Here is a 21763-nt window from a genome sequence, read left to right on the forward strand (position 1 = left end):
GACGATTTTGTTTTGAATTTTTTTTTTTTTTTTTTTTTTTTTTAGTTGATTTTAGGTATCATGTCCATGCCTTTGCAGAAACTTAAAATGTGATCAAATGGCCAATATTGTTCTCTGGGAAAGATGGCATCCCTACTTAGTAGAGGCATGAACATTCTTGTGAAGGAAGGGGAACTCCAATGACTGTCCTCTGGTTCATGTTTCAGGCTTTCTGCAAAGATTTGCTGTTCTTGGCATTCACTCCAGACTCAGGAGGCATTTTGACAGGGTAGGTATCATATTTAATTGGTTACAAGGATGTTGGTATGTACAAAAGTTTATTTTGTCATCAGTAGCAAATACAATGCTGTGAATTGTAAGGTGTTAATTACAACAAGGAGTCAAATATTGGGGACACAACATGAGTGTTTCCCTTTCCTAACAGCAACAGATTGAAACAAGCGTTGCCAAAGCCAATAGGTTTTATGTATGTGAGAGCTGTTGGCTTTGCCAATGTCTTTTAGACAACGGGTACAGCAGCGGAGAGCTGCTGTCCAGCATGGCTAAAAGTTAGTAGAGTAGATTGGTGTTGAGTGGAGTGGCGCAGAATAAAAGTGGGATGGAGCGGTGTCTAGTAGTGTCACGGTTTCGGGCGGGTCTGATCAGGACTCTGGTTGGGACACCCCTTGAGGTCACAGAATATCCTAAAGAGGTAGTGTACTGGGGCAGAAGAGCAGCTAAAGGCATACACGGAAAGGACAGCTATGGACAGGCACAGGAAACAGGAAAGTAAAAGCAGAGCAACCCTTGTGTGAACAAACAGGAAACAGATTACCAGTGGACAAACATGCTGGGGTTGTACACAGAGTAAGGCGCAGAACCTCCCACAGTGACAGGGAATCTCAATGCCTCTGTGCAGTTTGCTCTTACAGATAGTCACCCTGCCAGCCCGATAGAAAGGAGGCAACAGAAGTGATTCTGTCTCTGGACCCTAGAGCACAAACAAGGATAGTACTTACATACACAGGACACGCTCTTGTGGGTCCAGCTGGAAACACAGTGGCGATTCCTGAGAAAACAGCAATAGCACACTGTCACTGTTAGGCACGAAAGACAACGTATAACACTGGACAAGGATGGGGACTGGAATTGCCTCCTGGAAACCAGGAGCCAACCCCAGTACAGAGGAGGACACTTATACACTGGTGAAGACTGATGAAAACTTACCAGACACAAAGAACCAAGAGGAAACAGAAACAGAAGGGAACAAACAAAGAGGCAGAGGCAAGAACTGGGAACAGGCTGAAGTAAAGGCAGGACTAGGACTTGAAAACAGGGTGCAAACGTCTGGCTGGAACAAACAGAGATAGGACTTGGAAACTGAGAGCAGGCTCTGACTGGAACAGGCAAGGACAGGACTGGAATACAGGGAGTAGGGATGAGTAGTAAACAGGACTGGGAAACAGAGAGCAGGTTCAGGCTGAAACAAGGCAGGAGCAGGGCAGAGAAACAGCGAGCAGGCTCTGGAAGATACAAACAGGTACAAGGCTAAGAGAAAGGGAGCAGACTCTGGCGGGAACAATCAGGAGCAGGGCAGAGAAACAGGAAACAGGCTCAAGCTGGAACAGAACAGGAACAAAACTGGAACACCATCCAACAAGGGGTCTGTCACACAAAGGAATCGAACTCCAATGCACGACGGGGAGCTTGAGGAAATGGCTGCTTATAAGCAGTTCCAAGCTGGGCTGCACAGGAGAGGTCACAGGTGTGTGTAGTTTCGGACACTTGCAAGTCCTGGAGGAGAGGATCCAGTGAAAAGGAGCAACTGGACTTCTCCCATAGAAGACAATGGGAAACAGAATCCGGGTTTTACTGACTACCAAGCTGTGCATTCTGGGATTTGCAGTCCCAAGAAGCAAATGTAGTCCTACACAAGTGTACCATGGAGAAAAGCGAAACAAACAGGAGTCAGCAAGGGACTCTAGATAGGTGTTCAAGGTGATTCCCAGGCTTCTGACAGTCCCCTTACAGCGCCCCATGGAAATGGGACGACAGAGTCGTAACAAGTAGAGTAGTGTAGAATAGGGTGGCGTAGAGTGGATTGGCATAGAGTGGTGTAAAATACAGTAGTGTTGAGTGGCATAGAGTAATAAAGTTATAGGTGTAGGTAACTAAAGCATCAACAGCTGATAGGGTGAAAGTAATATAAATCGGAAGCCCTATGCCCTGTTAAAAGTAGAAAGCACGTTGCACATCTAGGAGTAATATCGAAACACTTGAAAAATACAAAAAAAAGTGTGTTGCAAAAAAGATGAGGATGAACATATGTACTTGGTCCATTCTCCATGGAGGAGCTAACGCAAGAATCAAAAGGAAGCCGATGGGAGAGCAGCAGCCGAAATATTGCAAATGAGAGAGACTACGAAAGCAATTATTGGTATCCCGTGGGCCGATTGTAAGCCAATTGAATTGTGAATAATACCTGTCGCAGCACAACGCATGCGTTGTGTAGGCAAGACCTAAAAATTGTTTGCGACTTCAATTGCTGCTGCAAACCATTTGTTGGATACCAACACGTGAATGCCTGTGGAATTGTAGGAGCGTTTTTACTAATTAGAAAATAATGCTTATTTATTCATGATTTAGTTAGCATGGATAGGTCTCATACAGATTGCATTGACATCTATTTGTATTTGCAGAAAAAAGTGCACTTTTATTTTACATGAATAAGCTTTTCTGCCTGCACGTGTGCTCTTCCAAGCCAGTGAAAGAGAAGTATTAGCCATGATCTCTGTATTAATAAATTGTATTAATGTGTGTTCTCTCGAGTAAGCCATGCTCATGATGTTATGGTCTTTGTAGCTTTCAAGATCCTTTGCTTGTGTCTAGTCTAGGGACCATTCATTAGCTGAACTGTCTATTGTATTTCTGTGTTAAATAAATGTCATGTCATTTCCTTCATATGCTATGCACACCTCATTCATTGATGCAGTAAGTTAGGCGTTTCTAGATGTGTCTTATTAAATGTATCTAATGTGTTTGACTGTTCATTGGTCTGTCATGTTACATTACTTGTCCAACCCTGACAGACCAGTAGAAGTAACTAAGGGCCTGATTCTGACCGCGGCGGGCGGCGGTCGCCGCCCGCCATGCGGTTACCGCCAGAAGACGTACCGCGGCCGAAAGACCGCGGCGGTCATTCTGGCTTTCCCCCTGGGCTGGCGGGCGACCGCCAAAAGTCCGCCCGCCAGCCCAGGGGGAAACAGCCTTCCCACGAGGACGCCAGCTCAGAATTGAGCCGGCGGAGTGGGAAGGTGCGACGGGTGCAGTGGCACCCGTCGCGTATTTCAGTGTCTACATAGCAGACACTGAAATACTTTGTGGGGCCCCCAGGGGCCCCGCGGCACCCCCTACCGCCATCCTTTTCCTGGCGGGAGACCCGCCAGGAACAGGATGGCGGTAGGGGGTGTCAGAATCCCCATGGCGGCGGAGCGCGCTCCGCCGCCATGGAGGATTCTCCCGGGCGGCGGTAAGTCGGCGGGAGCCCGCCGACTTTCCGCTTCTGGCCGCGGCTGTACCGCCGCGGTCAGAATGCCCGGCGGTGCACCGCCAGCCTGTTGGCGGTGCTACCGCGGTCATTCGCCCTGGCGGTTTTTACCGCCAGGGTTGGAATGACCCCCTAAATGTCTGTGGCATTTCTGTCTAAAACCCAAAACAAATTATGTTTTTGGGAGATGTGCCAGACTTTCTTTGCCTTTGTTATTTTGCAGACAGCATGCTAGTCTGTCATCTGATTTATAGTTAGACTTTCTCTGCGTTTTACGCTGAGCAGGCTCTGTTCTTGTCCATTTTTCATTGACTTTTTTTCAGGCTTTTTAATTGCCAGACAGTTGCTTGGATTGCATACTCTGTCCGTCCTCTTGCCTAACTATTTTTGGTTCTGGTTGTTTACTTGCTTCAGAAATATAGTTTGTGCTTATCCACTTGCATTATTTTGTTGTACTATTGAAAGATTTATTGCTAATTCCCTAACTTCTTTATGCCTTCTGTGATGATCCCAAGTTTGAATAAACGTTTATGGTTTTGAATTTGACTATTATCCTGTGTAAATGTATTTAATTTGGCTTTGCCACAGTCTTACGAAGACGTACAAGGTCATTTTATAAACTCAGGTAGTCCCAATCCAACATCTTGTCTCTTAATTAGAGCATCAACAGTATACATTTTCCTAGTTGTAGTTGTCCAAGAGGGACTGCTTCCTCTTTGTGTATGTGGGTTGTGGGCATTAGGGGAGCCCACAGCAGTCCAAGGCACCACTGCATGCTCCCCCCAGTGTCCTTCACATCATGGCTTTCTTTCTGATTGCAGCACAGATCTAAGGTGATGTGCAAAAGTATATTGTGAAGGCAAAGCTTGCCTGCCCAAATTAAACGTCCATTCACAAGGCTGCAGTGTAAACAGACCGCCATCACAGCAGGCTGGAGGGCCCTACACAACTATGCATCAACGAGCACTGAGACATGCAACTCATTATCCCCAGATCAGGAGGTTCCGCCGATAGCAAGAGAGAAACATTGGTGGACACAAGCAGCCTTTGCCCCAGATGCATGCCCTGAAGGTCACATGCAAACACAGGGGCAAGTGAGGCATGGATGAAGAAGAAAGTCAGACAAAGGGACACACTTTGGAGACAGTATGGAGGTAGAGAACCAGCAGTTTCTGCAAATTAACAACCTTGATGGGAACAATGGTCACCACCTATACAGCATGTAAATCTCTGAGATAGAGTAGTACTAAAGAGGTGGGAAAGGAGTTTACACCCAACTCCTAGAGCCCCCTTCCTACGTACATTTCACTGATATTACAATGACGCCTGCGAAATAAATATAGTTGGAATAATGCCACATATTCAGTTACGTGGCTGGTCCTGTGTATCTCCATCTTGCCTTTCTGCCACTTCAGATGAACATAATCTGTAAAGAACAATATATATGACTGAAATCCAGACAAAAAGTATTGTTACCTCTCAGAGAGCTACCAAAATTAGCACTAATACAAAACACAAACGGTGACAGCAGATGCCAAAGACTACTACACAGTCTCTAGATATGAGCTTTGTAGACTTAGATAAAAGTCAGAATCTGTTGATGCCTGGGAGACACTGCTTATTCCCGCCTGATATAAACATGTGAGAAGATAATCGTACTAAAGAGGAAAAACCCCCAGACAATCTTTAAATACAATAGCCAGAGAGAGCTCTCTGTGTACTAAAATGTGAGAGGAGAACTCTACTCCTACAACTATGTTTCCAGCACCCTCACTCCAAACAGAGGCCTACACTGCCTAACAACTATTATTGACTCGTAGAACCAACCGTCCTTCACTACAGATAATAGACCTGGTTTGCTTTTTAAGGGTTTCCGGTATTATGCCTTTGAGACTAGAGTGGCAAAGTGACCCAGTGGAGGTGAGAGGGCAACACCTGCCTTTTTGTAAAGTTGAAAAGTTACTTAGTTGTACTGCACTTGCAGATCTGTCAGCTAAAGTTTGGAGAATATCCAGTTCTTGCCCATATGTTCACCCACTGCTTACACACCAGTTTACGACAAGTACCTCACATTTTTGTACCCTCAACACCACATTTAGTTCACCCTCTCTTCCAATATGCTGTGGTGCCAACATACAACAGAGTTCAGCGACTCTCTATGGGAGTCTACCTTCTTTTTCCCATTTTCCCTTATACACTTGGACCAGCAGAGTGAACAGTCCATCACCCGGGATAGCACTGCCGGATTGTTGCACATCATACATTGCTACCATGGAAAGCCACTGTTCTCCAAAGCCCCTCACACTATTCACTCTCAATGTCATTGGAATTGTAAATTGCATAAAATAGAAAACGTATTTTCTTACTTGACCAATGTAGGAAAGTACCATCTTGCCTGGCATGTTACCCCCATTTGTACATGTATGTCAGTTTGTTTTTGCCTGTCTCACTGGGATCCTGCTAGCCAGGACCCCCGTGCTCATTGTGGCCTGAACGTGTATACCTGTGTAGTGCCTAACTGTGTCACAGAGGCTCTGCTAATCAGAACCTCAGTGCTTATGCTCTCTCTGCCTTTAAATTTGTCCCTATAGGCTAGTGACCAATTTTACCAATTTCAATTAGCACACTGGAACACCCTTATAATTCCCTAGTATATGGTACCTGGGTACCCAGGGTATTGGGGTTCCAGGAGATCCCTATGGGCTGCAGCATTTCTTTTGCCACCCATAGGGAGCTCAGTTAAACCCTTACACAGGCCTGCCATTGCACACGTTATTTCACTGCCATTTTCACTGCACTTAAGTAACTTATAAGTCACCTATATGTCTAACCTTAACTTTCTGAAGGTTAGGTGCAAAGTTACTAAGTGTGAGGGCACCCTGGCACTAGCAAAGGTGCCCCCACATTGTTCAGGGCAATTTCCACGGACTTTGGGTGTGTGGGGACACCAATACACATGTGCACTACATATAGGTCAATACCTATGTGTAGCTTCACAATGGTAACTCCGAACATGGCCATGTAACATGTCTAAGATCATGGAATTGTCCCCCAATTCAAGTCTGGTATTGGGGGGACAATTCCATGCATCCCCGGGGCTCCAATATGGACCGTGAGTTCTGCCAAACCAGCTCTCTGGGGTTTTCTATGCAGCTACCGCTGCTGCCAACCCTCAGACTGGTTTCTGTCCTCCTGGGGTCTGGGCAGCCCAGTCCCAGGAAGGCAGAACAAAGGATTTCCTCTGAGAGAGGGTGTCACACCCTCTCCCTTTGGAAATAGGTGTTAAGGGCTGGGGAGGAGTAGCCTCCCCCAGCCTCTGGAAATGCTTTGAAGGGCACAGATGGTGCCTTCCATGCATAAACCAGTCTACACCGGTTTAGGGAACCCCCAGTCCCTGCTCTGGCGCGAAACTTGACAAAGGAAAGGGGAATGACCACTCCCCTGTCCATCACCACCCCAGGGGTGGTGCCCAGAGCTCCTCCAGTGTGTCCCAGACCTCTGCCATCTTGAATCCAGAGGTGTGAGGGCACTCTGGAGGCCTCCGAGTGGCCAGTGCCAGGAGGTGATGTGAGAGACCCCTCCTGATAGGTGCTTACTTGACTAGGTGGCCAATCCTCCTTTAAGGGCTATTTAGGGTCTCTCCAGTGGGCTTTTCCTCAGATAACGACTTGCAAGAATTCATCAGAGTTTCTCTGCATCTCCCTCTTCGACTTCTGCCAAGGATCGACCGCTGATTGATCCAGGACGCCTGCAAAACTGCAAAAAAGTAGCAAGAAGACTACCAGCGACATTGTAGCGCTTAATACTGCTGGCTTTCTCGACTGTTTCCTGGTGGTGCATGCTTTGGGGACCACCTGCCTTCATCCTGCACTGGAAGTCACGAAGAAATCTCCTGTGGGTCGATGGAATCTTCCCCCTGCTCCAGCAGGCACCAAATGTCACCATCACCGGTACTCTGAGACCCCTCTTATCCTGACGAGCATGGCCCCTGGAACACAGGTGGTTGACCCAAGTGACCCAGACTGTCTAGTGGTCCAACTGTCCAAATTTGGAGGAGGTAAGTCCTTGCCTCCCCTCTCCAGACAGTAATCCTGTTCACCGCTTGAACTGCAGCTGCTTGAGCTTCTGTGCACCTTTCCAAGGAATCTTTCATGCACAACCTAGCCCAGGTCCCCAGCACTCTGTCCTGCAATGCTCAGCTCCCTGACTTGATCTCCGGCTTCATGGGACCTTCTTTTGCAGTGTTGAGACGACCGCTGTGTTAAGTCTTCTTGAACCCGTGTTCAAGGGCTTCTGTGGGTGCTGCCTTCTTCTGCGTGGGCTCTCTATATTGCTGAGGGCCCACTCTGTCTCCTCTCCTAAGTGGCAACATCCTGGTCCTTCCTGGGCCCGGGCAGCAACCTTTTTCTTCAACCGCGACCTTTGCAGCTAGCAAGGCTTGTTTGCCGTCTTGTGCCAAAGAAACAACTCTGCATCCTCCAGCACTCTGTGGGACATCTTCTGCATGAAGGAGAAGTTCCTTGCACCTTTCGTTGTTGCAGAATCTTCAGCTTCTTCCACCCAGAGGCAGCCATTTTGCATTTTCATCTGGGGTTTAGTGGGCTCCTGCCCCCCCTGGACACTTTCATGACTCTTTGGACTTGGTCCCCTTCCTTTGCAGGTCCTCAGGTCCAGGAATCCATCTTCAGTGCTTTGCAGTCTGTTGTGGTCTTTGCAAAAAAACAAAAAATCACGACTTTAGTGTGCTTCTGGGGAAATAGTAGTACTTTACTCCTACTTTTCAGGGTCTTGGGGTGGGGTACCTTGGACACCCTTAGTGTTTTCTTACACTCCCAGCGACCCTCTAGAAACTACACTAGCCTAGGGGTCCATTTGTGGTTCACATTCCACTTTCTTAGTATATGGTTTGTGTTGCCCCTAGGCCTATTGCATCCTATTGTATCCTACAACTTTCTGACTGTTTTACTTACCTGATTTTGGTTTGTGTGTATATTTTGTATATTTTACTTACCTCCTAGAGGAGTATATCTTCTGAGATATTTTTGGCACATTGTCACTAAAATAATGTACCTTTATTTTTAGTAACTCTGAGTATTGTCTTTCTTATGATACAGTACCTATATGATATGTGTGGTATGGTACGAGCTTTGCATGTCTCCTAGTTCAGCCTAATCTGCTCTGCTATAGCTACCTCTATCAGCCTAAGCTGCTAGAACACTACTAATCTACTAATAAGGGATAACTGGACCTGGCACAAGGTGTAAGTACCATCAGGTACCCACTATAAGCTAGGCCAGCCTCCTACAACCAACAAAACAGATAACACATTGACCTGTACTGTGCCTTGGACGAGGTGACCTCGTCTAAGGCACCAGTTCCCGTGTGCCTTGGACGAGGTGACCTCGTCCAAGGCACAGGAACTGGGGGGAGCGCTCCCCACCCACCCCCCCAAGGCAGGGATGGAAGGGGAAGCCCTTCCCCTTCCACCCCGACCTCCCCTGTGACGTCAGCGCGCGCTGATTTGTCACAGGGCCTCCTCATCGCTTCCAGCTCTTTCGATCGCGTGGGGGAGGCCCGGAGAGGCTTCAAAGGGAAGGAAATGTATTTTTTTTTGTTGAAAGTGGCATAAGGAGCGACCCCTTGGGCAAGGGTCGCTCCCAATGGGGGGCATTTTTTAGGAAGGCCTTTTCTGCCCTCGGGGGGGCAGAAACCTCTAGGGCACCGGGGATCATATATATATATTTTTTTTTAGGTGGGGAGCGACCCCTTTAGGCAAGGGTCGCTCCCCTAGGGGGCAAATTATATTTAGGCCATTTCTGCCCCAATTGGCCTATTTTGATGAGGCCAATCTGCCCCCAAGGGGGGCAGAAACCACTAGACACCAGGGAGTTTTTTTGTTTTCGGGAATTTCACGCAAGGGGAGCGACCCCTTAGGCAAGGGTCGCTCCCTTGGGGGGGGGGATTATTTTAGGCCATTTATGCCCCCCTGGGGGGTAGATCAGCCTATTTTGATTAGGCCGGTCTGCCCCCAAGGGGGGCAGAAACCACTAGGCACCGTTTTTTTTTTGTTGTTTTTTTTGTTTTACAGATGGGGAGCGACCCCTTGGACAAGGGTCGCTCCCCTGGAGGGAAAAATTGTATTTAGGCCATTTCTGCCCCATTTGGGGGCAGATCGGCCGTTTTTTGCTACGCCAATCTGCCCCAAGGGGGGCAGAAACCACTAGGCACCGGGGATTTTTTTTGGTGCCAATGTCACGCAGGGGGAGTGACCCCGTAGGCAAGGGTAACTCCCGGGGGTGGGGGGTTTGGTGGTTGGTCAAATTTATTTTAGGCCATTTCTGCCCCCCCTGGGGCCGGCTGAGCTAGAGGCCAAAATCCACAGGTAGGCACTTTGCAAAAAACACCTCTGTTTTCTATGAAAAAATGTGATGTGTCCACGTTGTGTTTTGGGCTAGTTCCTTTCGTGGGCGCTAGGCCTACCCACACAAGTGAGGTACCATTTTTATCGAGAGTCTTAGGGGAACGCTGGGTGGAAGGAATTTTTTGGCTCCTCTCAGATTCCAGAACTTTCTGTCGCCAAAATGAGAGGAAAAAGTGTTTTTTTGGCCAAATTTTGATGTTTGCAAAGGATTCTGGGTAACAGAACCTGGTCAGAGCCCCACAAGTCACACCATCATGGATTCCCCTGAGTTTCTAGTTTTCAAAAATGCGCTGGTTTGCTAGGTTTCCCCAGGTGCCGACTGAGCTAGAGGCCAAAATCCACAGGTAGGCACTGTTTTCTACTGTATGAAAAAATGTGATGTGTCCACGTTGTGTTTTGGGCCATTTCCTTTCGTGGGCGCTAGGCCTACCCACACAAGTGAGGTACCATTTTTATCGGGAGACTTGGGGGAACGCTGGGTGGAAGGAAATTTGTGGCTCCTCTGATTCCAGAACTTTCTGTCACCAAAATGTGAGGACAATGTGTTTTTTTTGGCCAAATTTTGAGGTTAGCAAAGGATTCTGGGTAACAGAACCTGGTCAGAGCCCCACAAGTCACCCCATCTTGGATTCCCCTAGGTCTCTAGTTTTAAAAAATGCACAAGTTTGGTAGGTTTCCCCAGGTGCCGGCTGAGCTAGAGGCCAAAATCTACAGGTAGCCACTTTGCCAAAAACACCTCTGTTTTCTTTAAAAAAATGTGATGTGTCCACGTTGCGTTTTGGGGCATTTCCTGTTGCGGGCGCTAGGCTACCCACACAAGTGAGGTATCATTTTTATCGGGAGACTTGGGGGAACGCTGGGTGGAAGGAAATTTGTGGCTCCTCTCTGATTCCAGAACTTTCTGTCACCAGAATGTGAGGAAAATGTGTATTTTTTTTTTTTTTTGCCAAATTTTGAGGTTTGCAAAGGATTCTGGGTAACAGAACCTAGTCAGAGCCCCACAAGTCACCCCATCTTGGATTCCCCTAGGTCTCTAGTTTTAAAAAATGCACAGGTTTGGTAGGTTTCCCCAGGTGCCGGCTGAGCTAGAGGCCAAAATCTACAGGTAGCCACTTTGCCAAAAACACCTCTGTTTTCTTAAAAAAAATGTGATGTGTCCACGTTGTGTTTTGGGGCGTTTCCTGTCGCGGGCGCTAGGCCTACCCACACAAGTGAGGTATCATTTTTATCGGGAGACTTGGGGGAACATAGATTAGCAAAACAAGTGTTATTGCCTCTTGTCTTTCTCTACATTTTTCCCTTCCAAATATAAGAGAGTGTGTAAAAAAGACATCTATTTGAGAAATGCCCTGTAATTCACATGCTAGTATGGTCACCCTAGAATTCAGAGATGTGCAAATAACCACTGCTCCTCAACACCTTATCTTGTGCCCATTTTGGAAATACAAAGGTTGTCTTGATAGCTATTTTTCACTCTTTATATTTCAGCAAATTAATTGCTGTATACCCGGTATAGAATGAAAACGCACTGCAGGGTGCAGCTCATTTATTGGCTCCGGGTACCTAGGGTTCTTGATGAACCTACAAGCCCTATATATCCCCGCAACCAGAGGAGTCCAGCAGACGTAACTGTATATTGCTTTCGAAAATCTGACATTGCAGGAAAAAGTTACAGAGTAAAACGTAGAGAAAAATTGCTGTTGTTTTCACCTCAATTTCAATATGTTTCTTTTTCAGTTGTTATTTTCTGTAGGAAACTGTGAGAAGGTAGCCTCTTTCTAGCCTTGTTACCCCCACTTTTGGCCTGTTTGTGAGTGTATGTCAGGGTGTTTGTCACTGTTTTCACTGTCTCACTGGGATCCTGATGGCCAGGCCTCAGTGCTCATAGTGAAAACACCATGTTTTCAGTATGGTTGTTATGTGTCACTGGGATCCTGCTAGTCAGGGCCCCAGTGCTCATAAGGTTGTGGCCTATATGTATGTGTCACTGGGACCCTGTCACACAGGGCCCCAGTGCTCATAGGTGTGCATGTATATGTTCCCTGTGTGGTGCCTAACTGTCTCACTGAGGCTCTGCTAACCAGAACCTCAGTGGTTATGCTCTCTCATTACTTTCAAATTGTCACTAACAGGCTAGTGACCAATTTTACCAATTTACATTGGCTTACTGGAACACCCTTATAATTCCCTAGTATATGGTACTGAGGTACCCAGGGTATTGGGGTTCCAGGAGATCCCTATGGGCTGCAGCATTTCTTTTGCCACCCATAGGGAGCTCTGACAATTCTTACACAGGCCTGCCACTGCAGCCTGAGTGAAATAACGTCCACGTTATTTCACAGCCATTTTACACTGCACTTAAGTAACTTATAAGTCACCTATATGTCTAACCTTTACCTGGTAAAGGTTAGGTGCAAAGTTACTTAGTGTGAGGGCACCCTGGCACTAGCCAAGGTGCCCCCACATTGTTCAGAGCCAATTCACTGAACTTTGTGAGTGCGGGACACCATTACACGCGTGCACTACATATAGGTCACTACCTATATGTAGCTTCACCATGGTAACTCCGAATATGGCCATGTAACATGTCTATGATCATGGAATTGCCCCTTCTATGCCATCCTGGCATTGTTGGTACAATTCCATGATCCCAGTGGTCTGTAGCACAGACCCTGGTACTGCCAGACTGCCCTTCCTGGGGTTTCACTGCAGCTGCTGCTGCTGCCAACCCCTCAGACAGGCAGCTGCCCTCCTGGGGTCCAGCCAGGCCTGGCCCAGGATGGCAGAACAAAGAACTTCCTCTGAGAGAGGGTGTGACACCCTCTCCCTTTGGAAAATGGTGTGAAGGCAGGGGAGGAGTAGCCTCCCCCAGCCTCTGGAAATGCTTTGTTGGGCACAGATGTGCCCAATTCTGCATAAGCCAGTCTACACCGGTTCAGGGACCCCTTAGCCCCTGCTCTGGCGCGAAACTGGACAAAGGAAAGGGGAGTGACCACTCCCCTGACCTGCACCTCCCCTGGGAGGTGTCCAGAGCTCCTCCAGTGTGCTCCAGACCTCTGCCATCTTGGAAACAGAGGTGCTGCTGGCACACTGGACTGCTCTGAGTGGCCAGTGCCACCAGGTGACGTCAGAGACTCCTGCTGATAGGCTCCTTCAGGTGTTAGTAGCCTTTCCTCTCTCCTAGGTAGCCAAACCCTCTTTTCTGGCTATTTAGGGTCTCTGTCTCTGGGGAAACTTTAGATAACGAATGCATGAGCTCAGCCGAGTTCCTCTGCATCTCCCTCTTCACCTTCTGATAAGGAATCGACCGCTGACCGCGCTGGAAGCCTGCAAACCTGCAACATAGTAGCAAAGACGACTACTGCAACTCTGTAACGCTGATCCTGCCGCCTTCTCGACTGTTTTCCTGCTTGTGCATGCTGTGGGGGTAGTCTGCCTCCTCTCTGCACCAGAAGCTCCGAAGAAATCTCCTGTGGGTCGACGGAATCTTCCCCCTGCAACCGCAGGCACCAAAAAGCTGCATTACCGGTCCCTTGGGTCTCCTCTCAGCACGACGAGCGAGGTCCCTCGAATCCAGCGACACCGTCCAAGTGACCCTCACAGTCCAGTGACTCTTCAGCCCAAGTTTGGTGGAGGTAAGTCCTTGCCTCACCTCGCTGGGCTGCATTGCTGGGAACCGCGACTTTGCAAGCTTCTCCGGCCCCTGTGCACTTCCGGCGGAAATCCTTCGTGCACAGCCAAGCCTGGGTCCACGGCACTCTAACCTGCATTGCACGACTTTCTAAGTTGGTCTCCGGCGACGTGGGACTCCTTTGTGCAACTTCGGCGAGCACCGTTTCACGCATCCTCGTAGTGCCTGTTTCTGGAACTTCTCCGGGTGCTACCTGCTTCAGTGAGGGGTCTTTGTCTTGCTCGACGTCCCCTCTCTCTGCAGGTCCAATTTGCGACCTCCTGGTCCCTCCTGGGCCCCAGCAGCGTCCAAAAACGCCAAACGCACGATTTGCGTGTAGCAAGGCTTGTTGGCGTCCATTCGGCGGGAAAACACTTCTGCACGACTCTCCAAGGCGTGGGGGATCCATCCTCCAAAGGGGAAGTCTCTAGCCCTTGTCGTTCCTGCAGTATTCACAGTTCTTCAGCCTAGTAAGAGCTTCTTTGCACCAACCGCTGGCATTTCTTGGGCATCTGCCCATCTCCGAGCTGCTTGTGACTTTTGGACTTGGTCCCCTTGTTCCACAGGTACCCTCAGTCAGGAATCCATCGTTGTTGCATTGCTGATTTGTGTTTTCCTTGCATTCTCCCTCTAACACGACTATTTTGTCATTAGGGGAACTTTAGTGCACTTTGCACTCACTTTTCAGGGTCTTGGGGAGGGTTATTTTTCTAACTCTCACTATTTTCTAATAGTCCCAGCGACCCTCTACAAGGTCACATAGGTTTGGGGTCCATTCGTGGTTCGCATTCCACTTTTGGAGTATATGGTTTGTGTTGCCCCTATCCCTATGTTTCCCCATTGCATCCTATTGTAACTATACATTGTTTGCACTGTTTTCTAAGACTATACTGCATATTTTTGCTATTGTGTATATATATCTTGTGTATATTTCCTATCCTCTCACTGAGGGTATACTCTAAGATACTTTGGCATATTGTCATAAAAATAAAGTACCTTTATTTTTAGTATAACTGTGTATTGTGTTTTCTTATGATATTGTGCATATGACACTAAGTGGTACTGTAGTAGCTTCACACGTCTCCTAGTTCAGCCTGAGCTGCTTTGCTAAGCTACCATTATCTATCAGCCTAAGCTGCTAGACACCCTATACACTAATAAGGGATAACTGGGCCTGGTGCAAGGTGCAAGTACCCCTTGGTACTCACTACAAGCCAGTCCAGCCTCCTACATTGGTTGTGCAGTGGTGGGATAAGTGCTTTGAGACTACTTACCACTCTTGTCATTGTACTTTTCATAAGAGAAAAATATACAAAACAAGGTCAGTGTATATACACATAGCCAAAAAGTTTTGCATTTCCTCTTTTCACTCTTTTCTAAGTGCTGAAAAGTACTTCTAAACTTTCAAAAAGTTCTTAAAAGTTTAAAAAGTTTTTTCTGTCTTTCCAAAAAGGTCTGAAAACTTTTTTCTCTTTATCTATCACTTTAACTCTCTCTAAAAAATGTCTGGCACAGGCCAAAAAGTTGAACTGTCCAAACTTGCATATGATCACCTTAGCTGGAAAGGAGCAAGGAGTCTCTGCATAGAGAGAGGTTTGAGTGTAGGGAAGAATCCTTCCTTAGAACTGTTAATTAATATGCTTAGAGTACAGGATAAGGCCATAAGTGCCCAATCTGTAGAAAAAGTAGCTAATGGTTCTCAATCTGATCCAGGGACTCCCCCAGGAAAAGGTTCAGGAAAGAAACTTCTCAGCCTGCCCATTACTAGACAGTCTAGCATAGTTGGTACAGAGGTTGAATCACACCATACTGATGATGTGATCTCACATTATGCTGGTAGCCAAGCTGTTAGGGTGCCCTCTGTAAGTGACAGGTCTCCTTCTGTTCATTCCCATCATACCTCTGTATCTAGAAATGTCCCTCCCACCCACCCTGATGACAGATTGTTAGAAAGGGAGCTCAATAGATTGAGAGTGGAACAAACCAGACTGAAGCTCAAGAAGCAACAGCTGGATTTGGATAGACAGTCTTTAGAAATAGAGAGGGAAAGACAGAAAATGGGTTTAGATACCCATGGTGGCAGCAGCAGTATTCCCCATAGTCATCCTGCAAAAGAGCATGATTCCAGGAATCTGCATAAGATAGTTCCCCCTTATAAGGAGGGGGATGACATTAACAAGTGGTTTGCTGCACTTGAGAGGGCCTGTGTTGTACAGGATGTCCCTCAAAGGCAGTGGGCTGCTATCCTATGGCTATCATTTAGTGGAAAGGGTAGGGATAGACTCCTTACTGTGAAAGAAAGTGATGCCAATAATTTTACAGTTCTTAAGAATGCACTCCTGGATGGTTATGGCTTAACCACTGAACAGTACAGGATAAAGTTCAGAGAGACCAAAAAGGAGTCTTCACAAGACTGGGTTGATTTCATTGACCATTCAGTGAAGGCCTTGGAGGGGTGGTTACATGGCAGTAAAGTTACTGATTATGAAAGCCTGTATAACACAATCCTGAGAGAGCATATACTTAATAATTGTGTGTCTGATTTGTTGCACCAGTACCTGGTAGACTCTGATCTGACCTCTCCCCAAGAATTGGGAAAGAAGGCAGACAAATGGGCCAGAACAAGGGTGAACAGAAAAGTTCATACAGGGGGTGACAAAGATGGCAATAAGAAGAAAGATGGTGAAAAATCTCAAGATAAGCATGGGGATAAGGGTAAAACCAAAGATCCCACTTCAAATCTTAAACACTCTTCAGAGGGTGGGGATAAAACAAATTCTTCCTCTTCTTCCCAACCTGCACACATTAAAAAGCCTTGGTGCTTTGTGTGTAAAAACAGAGGCCATAGGCCAGGGGATAAGTCCTGTCCAGGTAAACCCCCTGAGCCTACCACCACTAATACATCAAGCTCTAGTGCCCCTAGCAGTAGTGGTACTAGTGGTGGGACTGCTGGCAACAGTCAAGTAAAGGGTGTAGTTGGGTTCACTTATGGGTCCATAGTGGAAACTGATGTAATCAGTCCCAAGACAGTTTCTGTCACACCTAGTGGCATTGGCCTTGCCACACTGGCTGCTTGTCCCCTTACAATGGATAAGTACAGGCAGACAGTTTCAATAAATGGTGTTGAGGCCTTGGCCTACAGGGACACAGGTGCCAGTTTCACTTTGGTGACTGACAACCTAGTGCACCCTGATCAACACATCATTGGACAACAGTATAAGATTATTGATGTCCATAACTCCACTAAGTTTCTTCCCTTAGCTATAATTCAGTTTAGTTGGGGTGGAGTTACTGGCCCTAAGCAGGTGGTGGTATCACCTAGCTTACCTGTAGACTGTCTCTTAGGTAATGACCTAGAGGCCTCAGGTTGGGCTGATGTAAAGTTTTATGCCCATGCAGCCATGCTGGGCATCCCTGAGGAATTGTTCCCTCTCATTTCAAGTGAAATGAAAAAGCAAAGGAGAGAAGGCCTGAAAACTCAGGATCCCTCTCCATCAACAGGTAAAAAGGGTATCACAGTATCCCCTAACCACCCTACCATTCAGGATACTATTCCTGTGGTGGGAGAAACCTCTCCTGGGGTGGCACCTGTTCCAAGGGAATCATCAGCTGGCAAAGCTGGACTCCCTGAGGTGGAAGTACCTCTCTGTGGGATAACTAACATTGGTGAGAAAAAGAGCACCATTTTAGTTAACATGGAGCATCCCTCCAACCCTCCCAGAGAAACTTTAGTGCAGAAACTCTGCACTGCCTCACAACACTTAGGACAGCATCCCTGCCCTAGTGTGGAGCTGATAGGACAGCATCCCTGCCCTGCTCCAACCCAAGAGAAACAGCATCCCTGTTCTCTCTTCCAGCCATATGGACAAAGTTTTTGCCCAGCTATGGCTTTTCTGAGACAGCATCCCTGTCTGGCATTTCCATCACTACAATTAGGTTCAGTGGACAATTCACACTGCTCTAAACTAAAACTTACTGATAGAAACTCTGAAAATACATCTTCACATTGTTGCTTAGCTAAAAAACTTCAAACAGGGTGGTTTACATCCCCACAGGGAAGTAACCATATAGTGGATGATAAAGGGAGTAACCAGTCTATTGCAGAGCTACTCTCTACTTATCACCACTTAGACAATAAAGTCTCAACTGGCCAAGGTTAGCCTTATTGTCCTTCGTTTGGGGGGGGGTTGTGTGAGAAGGTAGCCTCTTTCTAGCCTTGTTACCCCCACTTTTGGCCTGTTTGTGAGTGTATGTCAGGGTGTTTGTCACTGTTTTTACTGTCTCACTGGGATCCTGATGGCCAGGCCTCAGTGCTCATAGTGAAAACACCATGTTTTCAGTATGGTTGTTATGTGTCACTGGGATCCTGCTAGTCAGGGCCCCAGTGCTCATAAGGTTGTGGCCTATATGTATGTGTCACTGGGACCCTGTCACACAGGGCCCCAGTGCTCATAGGTGTGCATGTATATGTTCCCTGTGTGGTGCCTAACTGTCTCACTGAGGCTCTGCTAACCAGAACCTCAGTGGTTATGCTCTCTCATTACTTTCAAATTGTCACTAACAGGCTAGTGACCAATTTTACCAATTTACATTGGCTTACTGGAACACCCTTATAATTCCCTAGTATATGGTACTGAGGTACCCAGGGTATTGGGGTTCCAGGAGATCCCTATGGGCTGCAGCATTTCTTTTGCCACCCATAGGGAGCTCTGACAATTCTTACACAGGCCTGCCACTGCAGCCTGAGTGAAATAACGTCCACGTTATTTCACAGCCATTTTACACTGCACTTAAGTAACTTATAAGTCACCTATATGTCTAACCTTTACCTGGTAAAGGTTAGGTGCAAAGTTACTTAGTGTGAGGGCACCCTGGCACTAGCCAAGGTGCCCCCACATTGTTCAGAGCCAATTCACTGAACTTTGTGAGTGCGGGACACCATTACACGCGTGCACTACATATAGGTCACTACCTATATGTAGCTTCACCATGGTAACTCCGAATATGGCCATGTAACATGTCTATGATCATGGAATTGCCCCTTCTATGCCATCCTGGCATTGTTGGTACAATTCCATGATCCCAGTGGTCTGTAGCACAGACCCTGGTACTGCCAGACTGCCCTTCCTGGGGTTTCACTGCAGCTGCTGCTGCTGCCAACCCCTCAGACAGGCAGCTGCCCTCCTGGGGTCCAGCCAGGCCTGGCCCAGGATGGCAGAACAAAGAACTTCCTCTGAGAGAGGGTGTGACACCCTCTCCCTTTGGAAAATGGTGTGAAGGCAGGGGAGGAGTAGCCTCCTCCAGCCTCTGGAAATGCTTTGTTGGGCACAGATGTGCCCAATTCTGCATAAGCCAGTCTACACCGGTTCAGGGACCCCTTAGCCCCTGCTCTGGCGCGAAACTGGACAAAGGAAAGGGGAGTGACCACTCCCCTGACCTGCACCTCCCCTGGGAGGTGTCCAGAGCTCCTCCAGTGTGCTCCAGACCTCTGCCATCTTGGAAACAGAGGTGCTGCTGGCACACTGGACTGCTCTGAGTGGCCAGTGCCACCAGGTGACGTCAGAGACTCCTGCTGATAGGCTCCTTCAGGTGTTAGTAGCCTTTCCTCTCTCCTAGGTAGCCAAACCCTCTTTTCTGGCTATTTAGGGTCTCTGTCTCTGGGGAAACTTTAGATAACGAATGCATGAGCTCAGCCGAGTTCCTCTGCATCTCCCTCTTCACCTTCTGATAAGGAATCGACCGCTGACCGCGCTGGAAGCCTGCAAACCTGCAACATAGTAGCAAAGACGACTACTGCAACTCTGTAACGCTGATCCTGCCGCCTTCTCGACTGTTTTCCTGCTTGTGCATGCTGTGGGGGTAGTCTGCCTCCTCTCTGCACCAGAAGCTCCGAAGAAATCTCCCGTGGGTCGACGGAATCTTCCCCCTGCAACCGCAGGCACCAAAAAGCTGCATTACCGGTCCCTTGGGTCTCCTCTCAGCACGACGAGCGAGGTCCCTCGAATCCAGCGACACCGTCCAAGTGACCCTCACAGTCCAGTGACTCTTCAGCCCAAGTTTGGTGGAGGTAAGTCCTTGCCTCACCTCGCTGGGCTGCATTGCTGGGAACCGCGACTTTGCAAGCTTCTCCGGCCCCTGTGCACTTCCGGCGGAAATCCTTCGTGCACAGCCAAGCCTGGGTCCACGGCACTCTAACCTGCATTGCACGACTTTCTAAGTTGGTCTCCGGCGACGTGGGACTCCTTTGTGCAACTTCGGCGAGCACCGTTTCACGCATCCTCGTAGTGCCTGTTTCTGGAACTTCTCCGGGTGCTACCTGCTTCAGTGAGGGGTCTTTGTCTTGCTCGACGTCCCCTCTCTCTGCAGGTCCAATTTGCGACCTCCTGGTCCCTCCTGGGCCCCAGCAGCGTCCAAAAACGCCAAACGCACGATTTGCGTGTAGCAAGGCTTGTTGGCGTCCATTCGGCGGGAAAACACTTCTGCACGACTCTCCAAGGCGTGGGGGATCCATCCTCCAAAGGGGAAGTCTCTAGCCCTTGTCGTTCCTGCAGTATTCACAGTTCTTCAGCCTAGTAAGAGCTTCTTTGCACCAACCGCTGGCATTTCTTGGGCATCTGCCCATCTCCGAGCTGCTTGTGACTTTTGGACTTGGTCCCCTTGTTCCACAGGTACCCTCAGTCAGGAATCCATCGTTGTTGCATTGCTGATTTGTGTTTTCCTTGCATTCTCCCTCTAACACGACTATTTTGTCATTAGGGGAACTTTAGTGCACTTTGCACTCACTTTTCAGGGTCTTGGGGAGGGTTATTTTTCTAACTCTCACTATTTTCTAATAGTCCCAGCGACCCTCTACAAGGTCACATAGGTTTGGGGTCCATTCGTGGTTCGCATTCCACTTTTGGAGTATATGGTTTGTGTTGCCCCTATCCCTATGTTTCCCCATTGCATCCTATTGTAACTATACATTGTTTGCACTGTTTTCTAAGACTATACTGCATATTTTTGCTATTGTGTATATATATCTTGTGTATATTTCCTATCCTCTCACTGAGGGTATACTCTAAGATACTTTGGCATATTGTCATAAAAATAAAGTACCTTTATTTTTAGTATAACTGTGTATTGTGTTTTCTTATGATATTGTGCATATGACACTAAGTGGTACTGTAGTAGCTTCACACGTCTCCTAGTTCAGCCTGAGCTGCTTTGCTAAGCTACCATTATCTATCAGCCTAAGCTGCTAGACACCCTATACACTAATAAGGGATAACTGGGCCTGGTGCAAGGTGCAAGTACCCCTTGGTACTCACTACAAGCCAGTCCAGCCTCCTACATAAACCCTTGTAGGATCTACACAAATGACCCCTTGCTGAATTCAGAATATTGTCTACTTTTCAGAAATGTTTAGGTTTCTGGGATCCAGCATTGGTTTCACGCCCATTTCTGTCACTGACTGGAAGGAGGCTGAAAGCAAAAAAAATCGTAAAAATGGGGTATGCCCCAGTAAAATACCAAATTTGTGTTGAAAAATTGGGTTTTCTGATTCAAGTCTGCCTGTTCCTGAAAGCTGGGAAGCTGGTAATTTTAGCACCGCAAACCCTTTGTTGATGCCATTTTCAGGGAAAAAACCACAAGCCTTCTTCTGCAGCCACTTTTTCCCAAATTTCACTGTATTTTGGATAATTTCTTGGCCTCCTTCAGGGGAACCCACAAAGTCTGGGTACCTCTAGAATCCCTAGGATGTTGGAAAAAAAGGACGCAAATTTGGCTTGGCTAGCTTATGTGGACAAAAAGTTATGAGGGCCTAAGCGCAAACTGCCCCAAATAGCCAAAAAAAAGCCTGACAGCGAAGGGGTTAATATAAGAAATCATCCCCTATCCTCTGAGTTGACTTGAGACTGGGATGAAGGGGTAATAGTCAGAAGTAGCCACAGCACCAGGTCAGAACTCCCTCACATAGAATGACATCTATCCACCATCTGGAATTGTGGAGTAGCAATATTTATCCACAAATCATTGCATATTAGAATATTGAAAACCTGGAAAACCAAGGCACAAATTCATATTTGCTTCATATTTGATTTAAAAAAAAGCTCAATCTACCCACCCAGTAACTCTAGGGCACCTTTCCTATCCTCGCTCTCTC

General features: G+C 47.5%; 1 long non-coding RNA gene across 2 annotated transcripts in view; it reads left to right on the top strand.

The window, feature by feature from the left end:
- Nucleotides 1-21763, top strand: part of LOC138259593 (uncharacterized) — a 62180-nt gene that overhangs the window by 33005 nt on the left and 7412 nt on the right. For both annotated transcript variants that reach the window (XR_011198759.1, XR_011198756.1), the window contains exon 3: nt 207-268. This is a non-coding gene — a long non-coding RNA (uncharacterized lncRNA). The remainder of the gene's footprint in view (nt 1-206; nt 269-21763) is intronic.

Source organism: Pleurodeles waltl, chromosome 1_1, assembly GCF_031143425.1.
Source record: "Pleurodeles waltl isolate 20211129_DDA chromosome 1_1, aPleWal1.hap1.20221129, whole genome shotgun sequence".
In the NCBI taxonomy this organism is placed as follows: Eukaryota; Metazoa; Chordata; class Amphibia; order Caudata; family Salamandridae; genus Pleurodeles; species Pleurodeles waltl.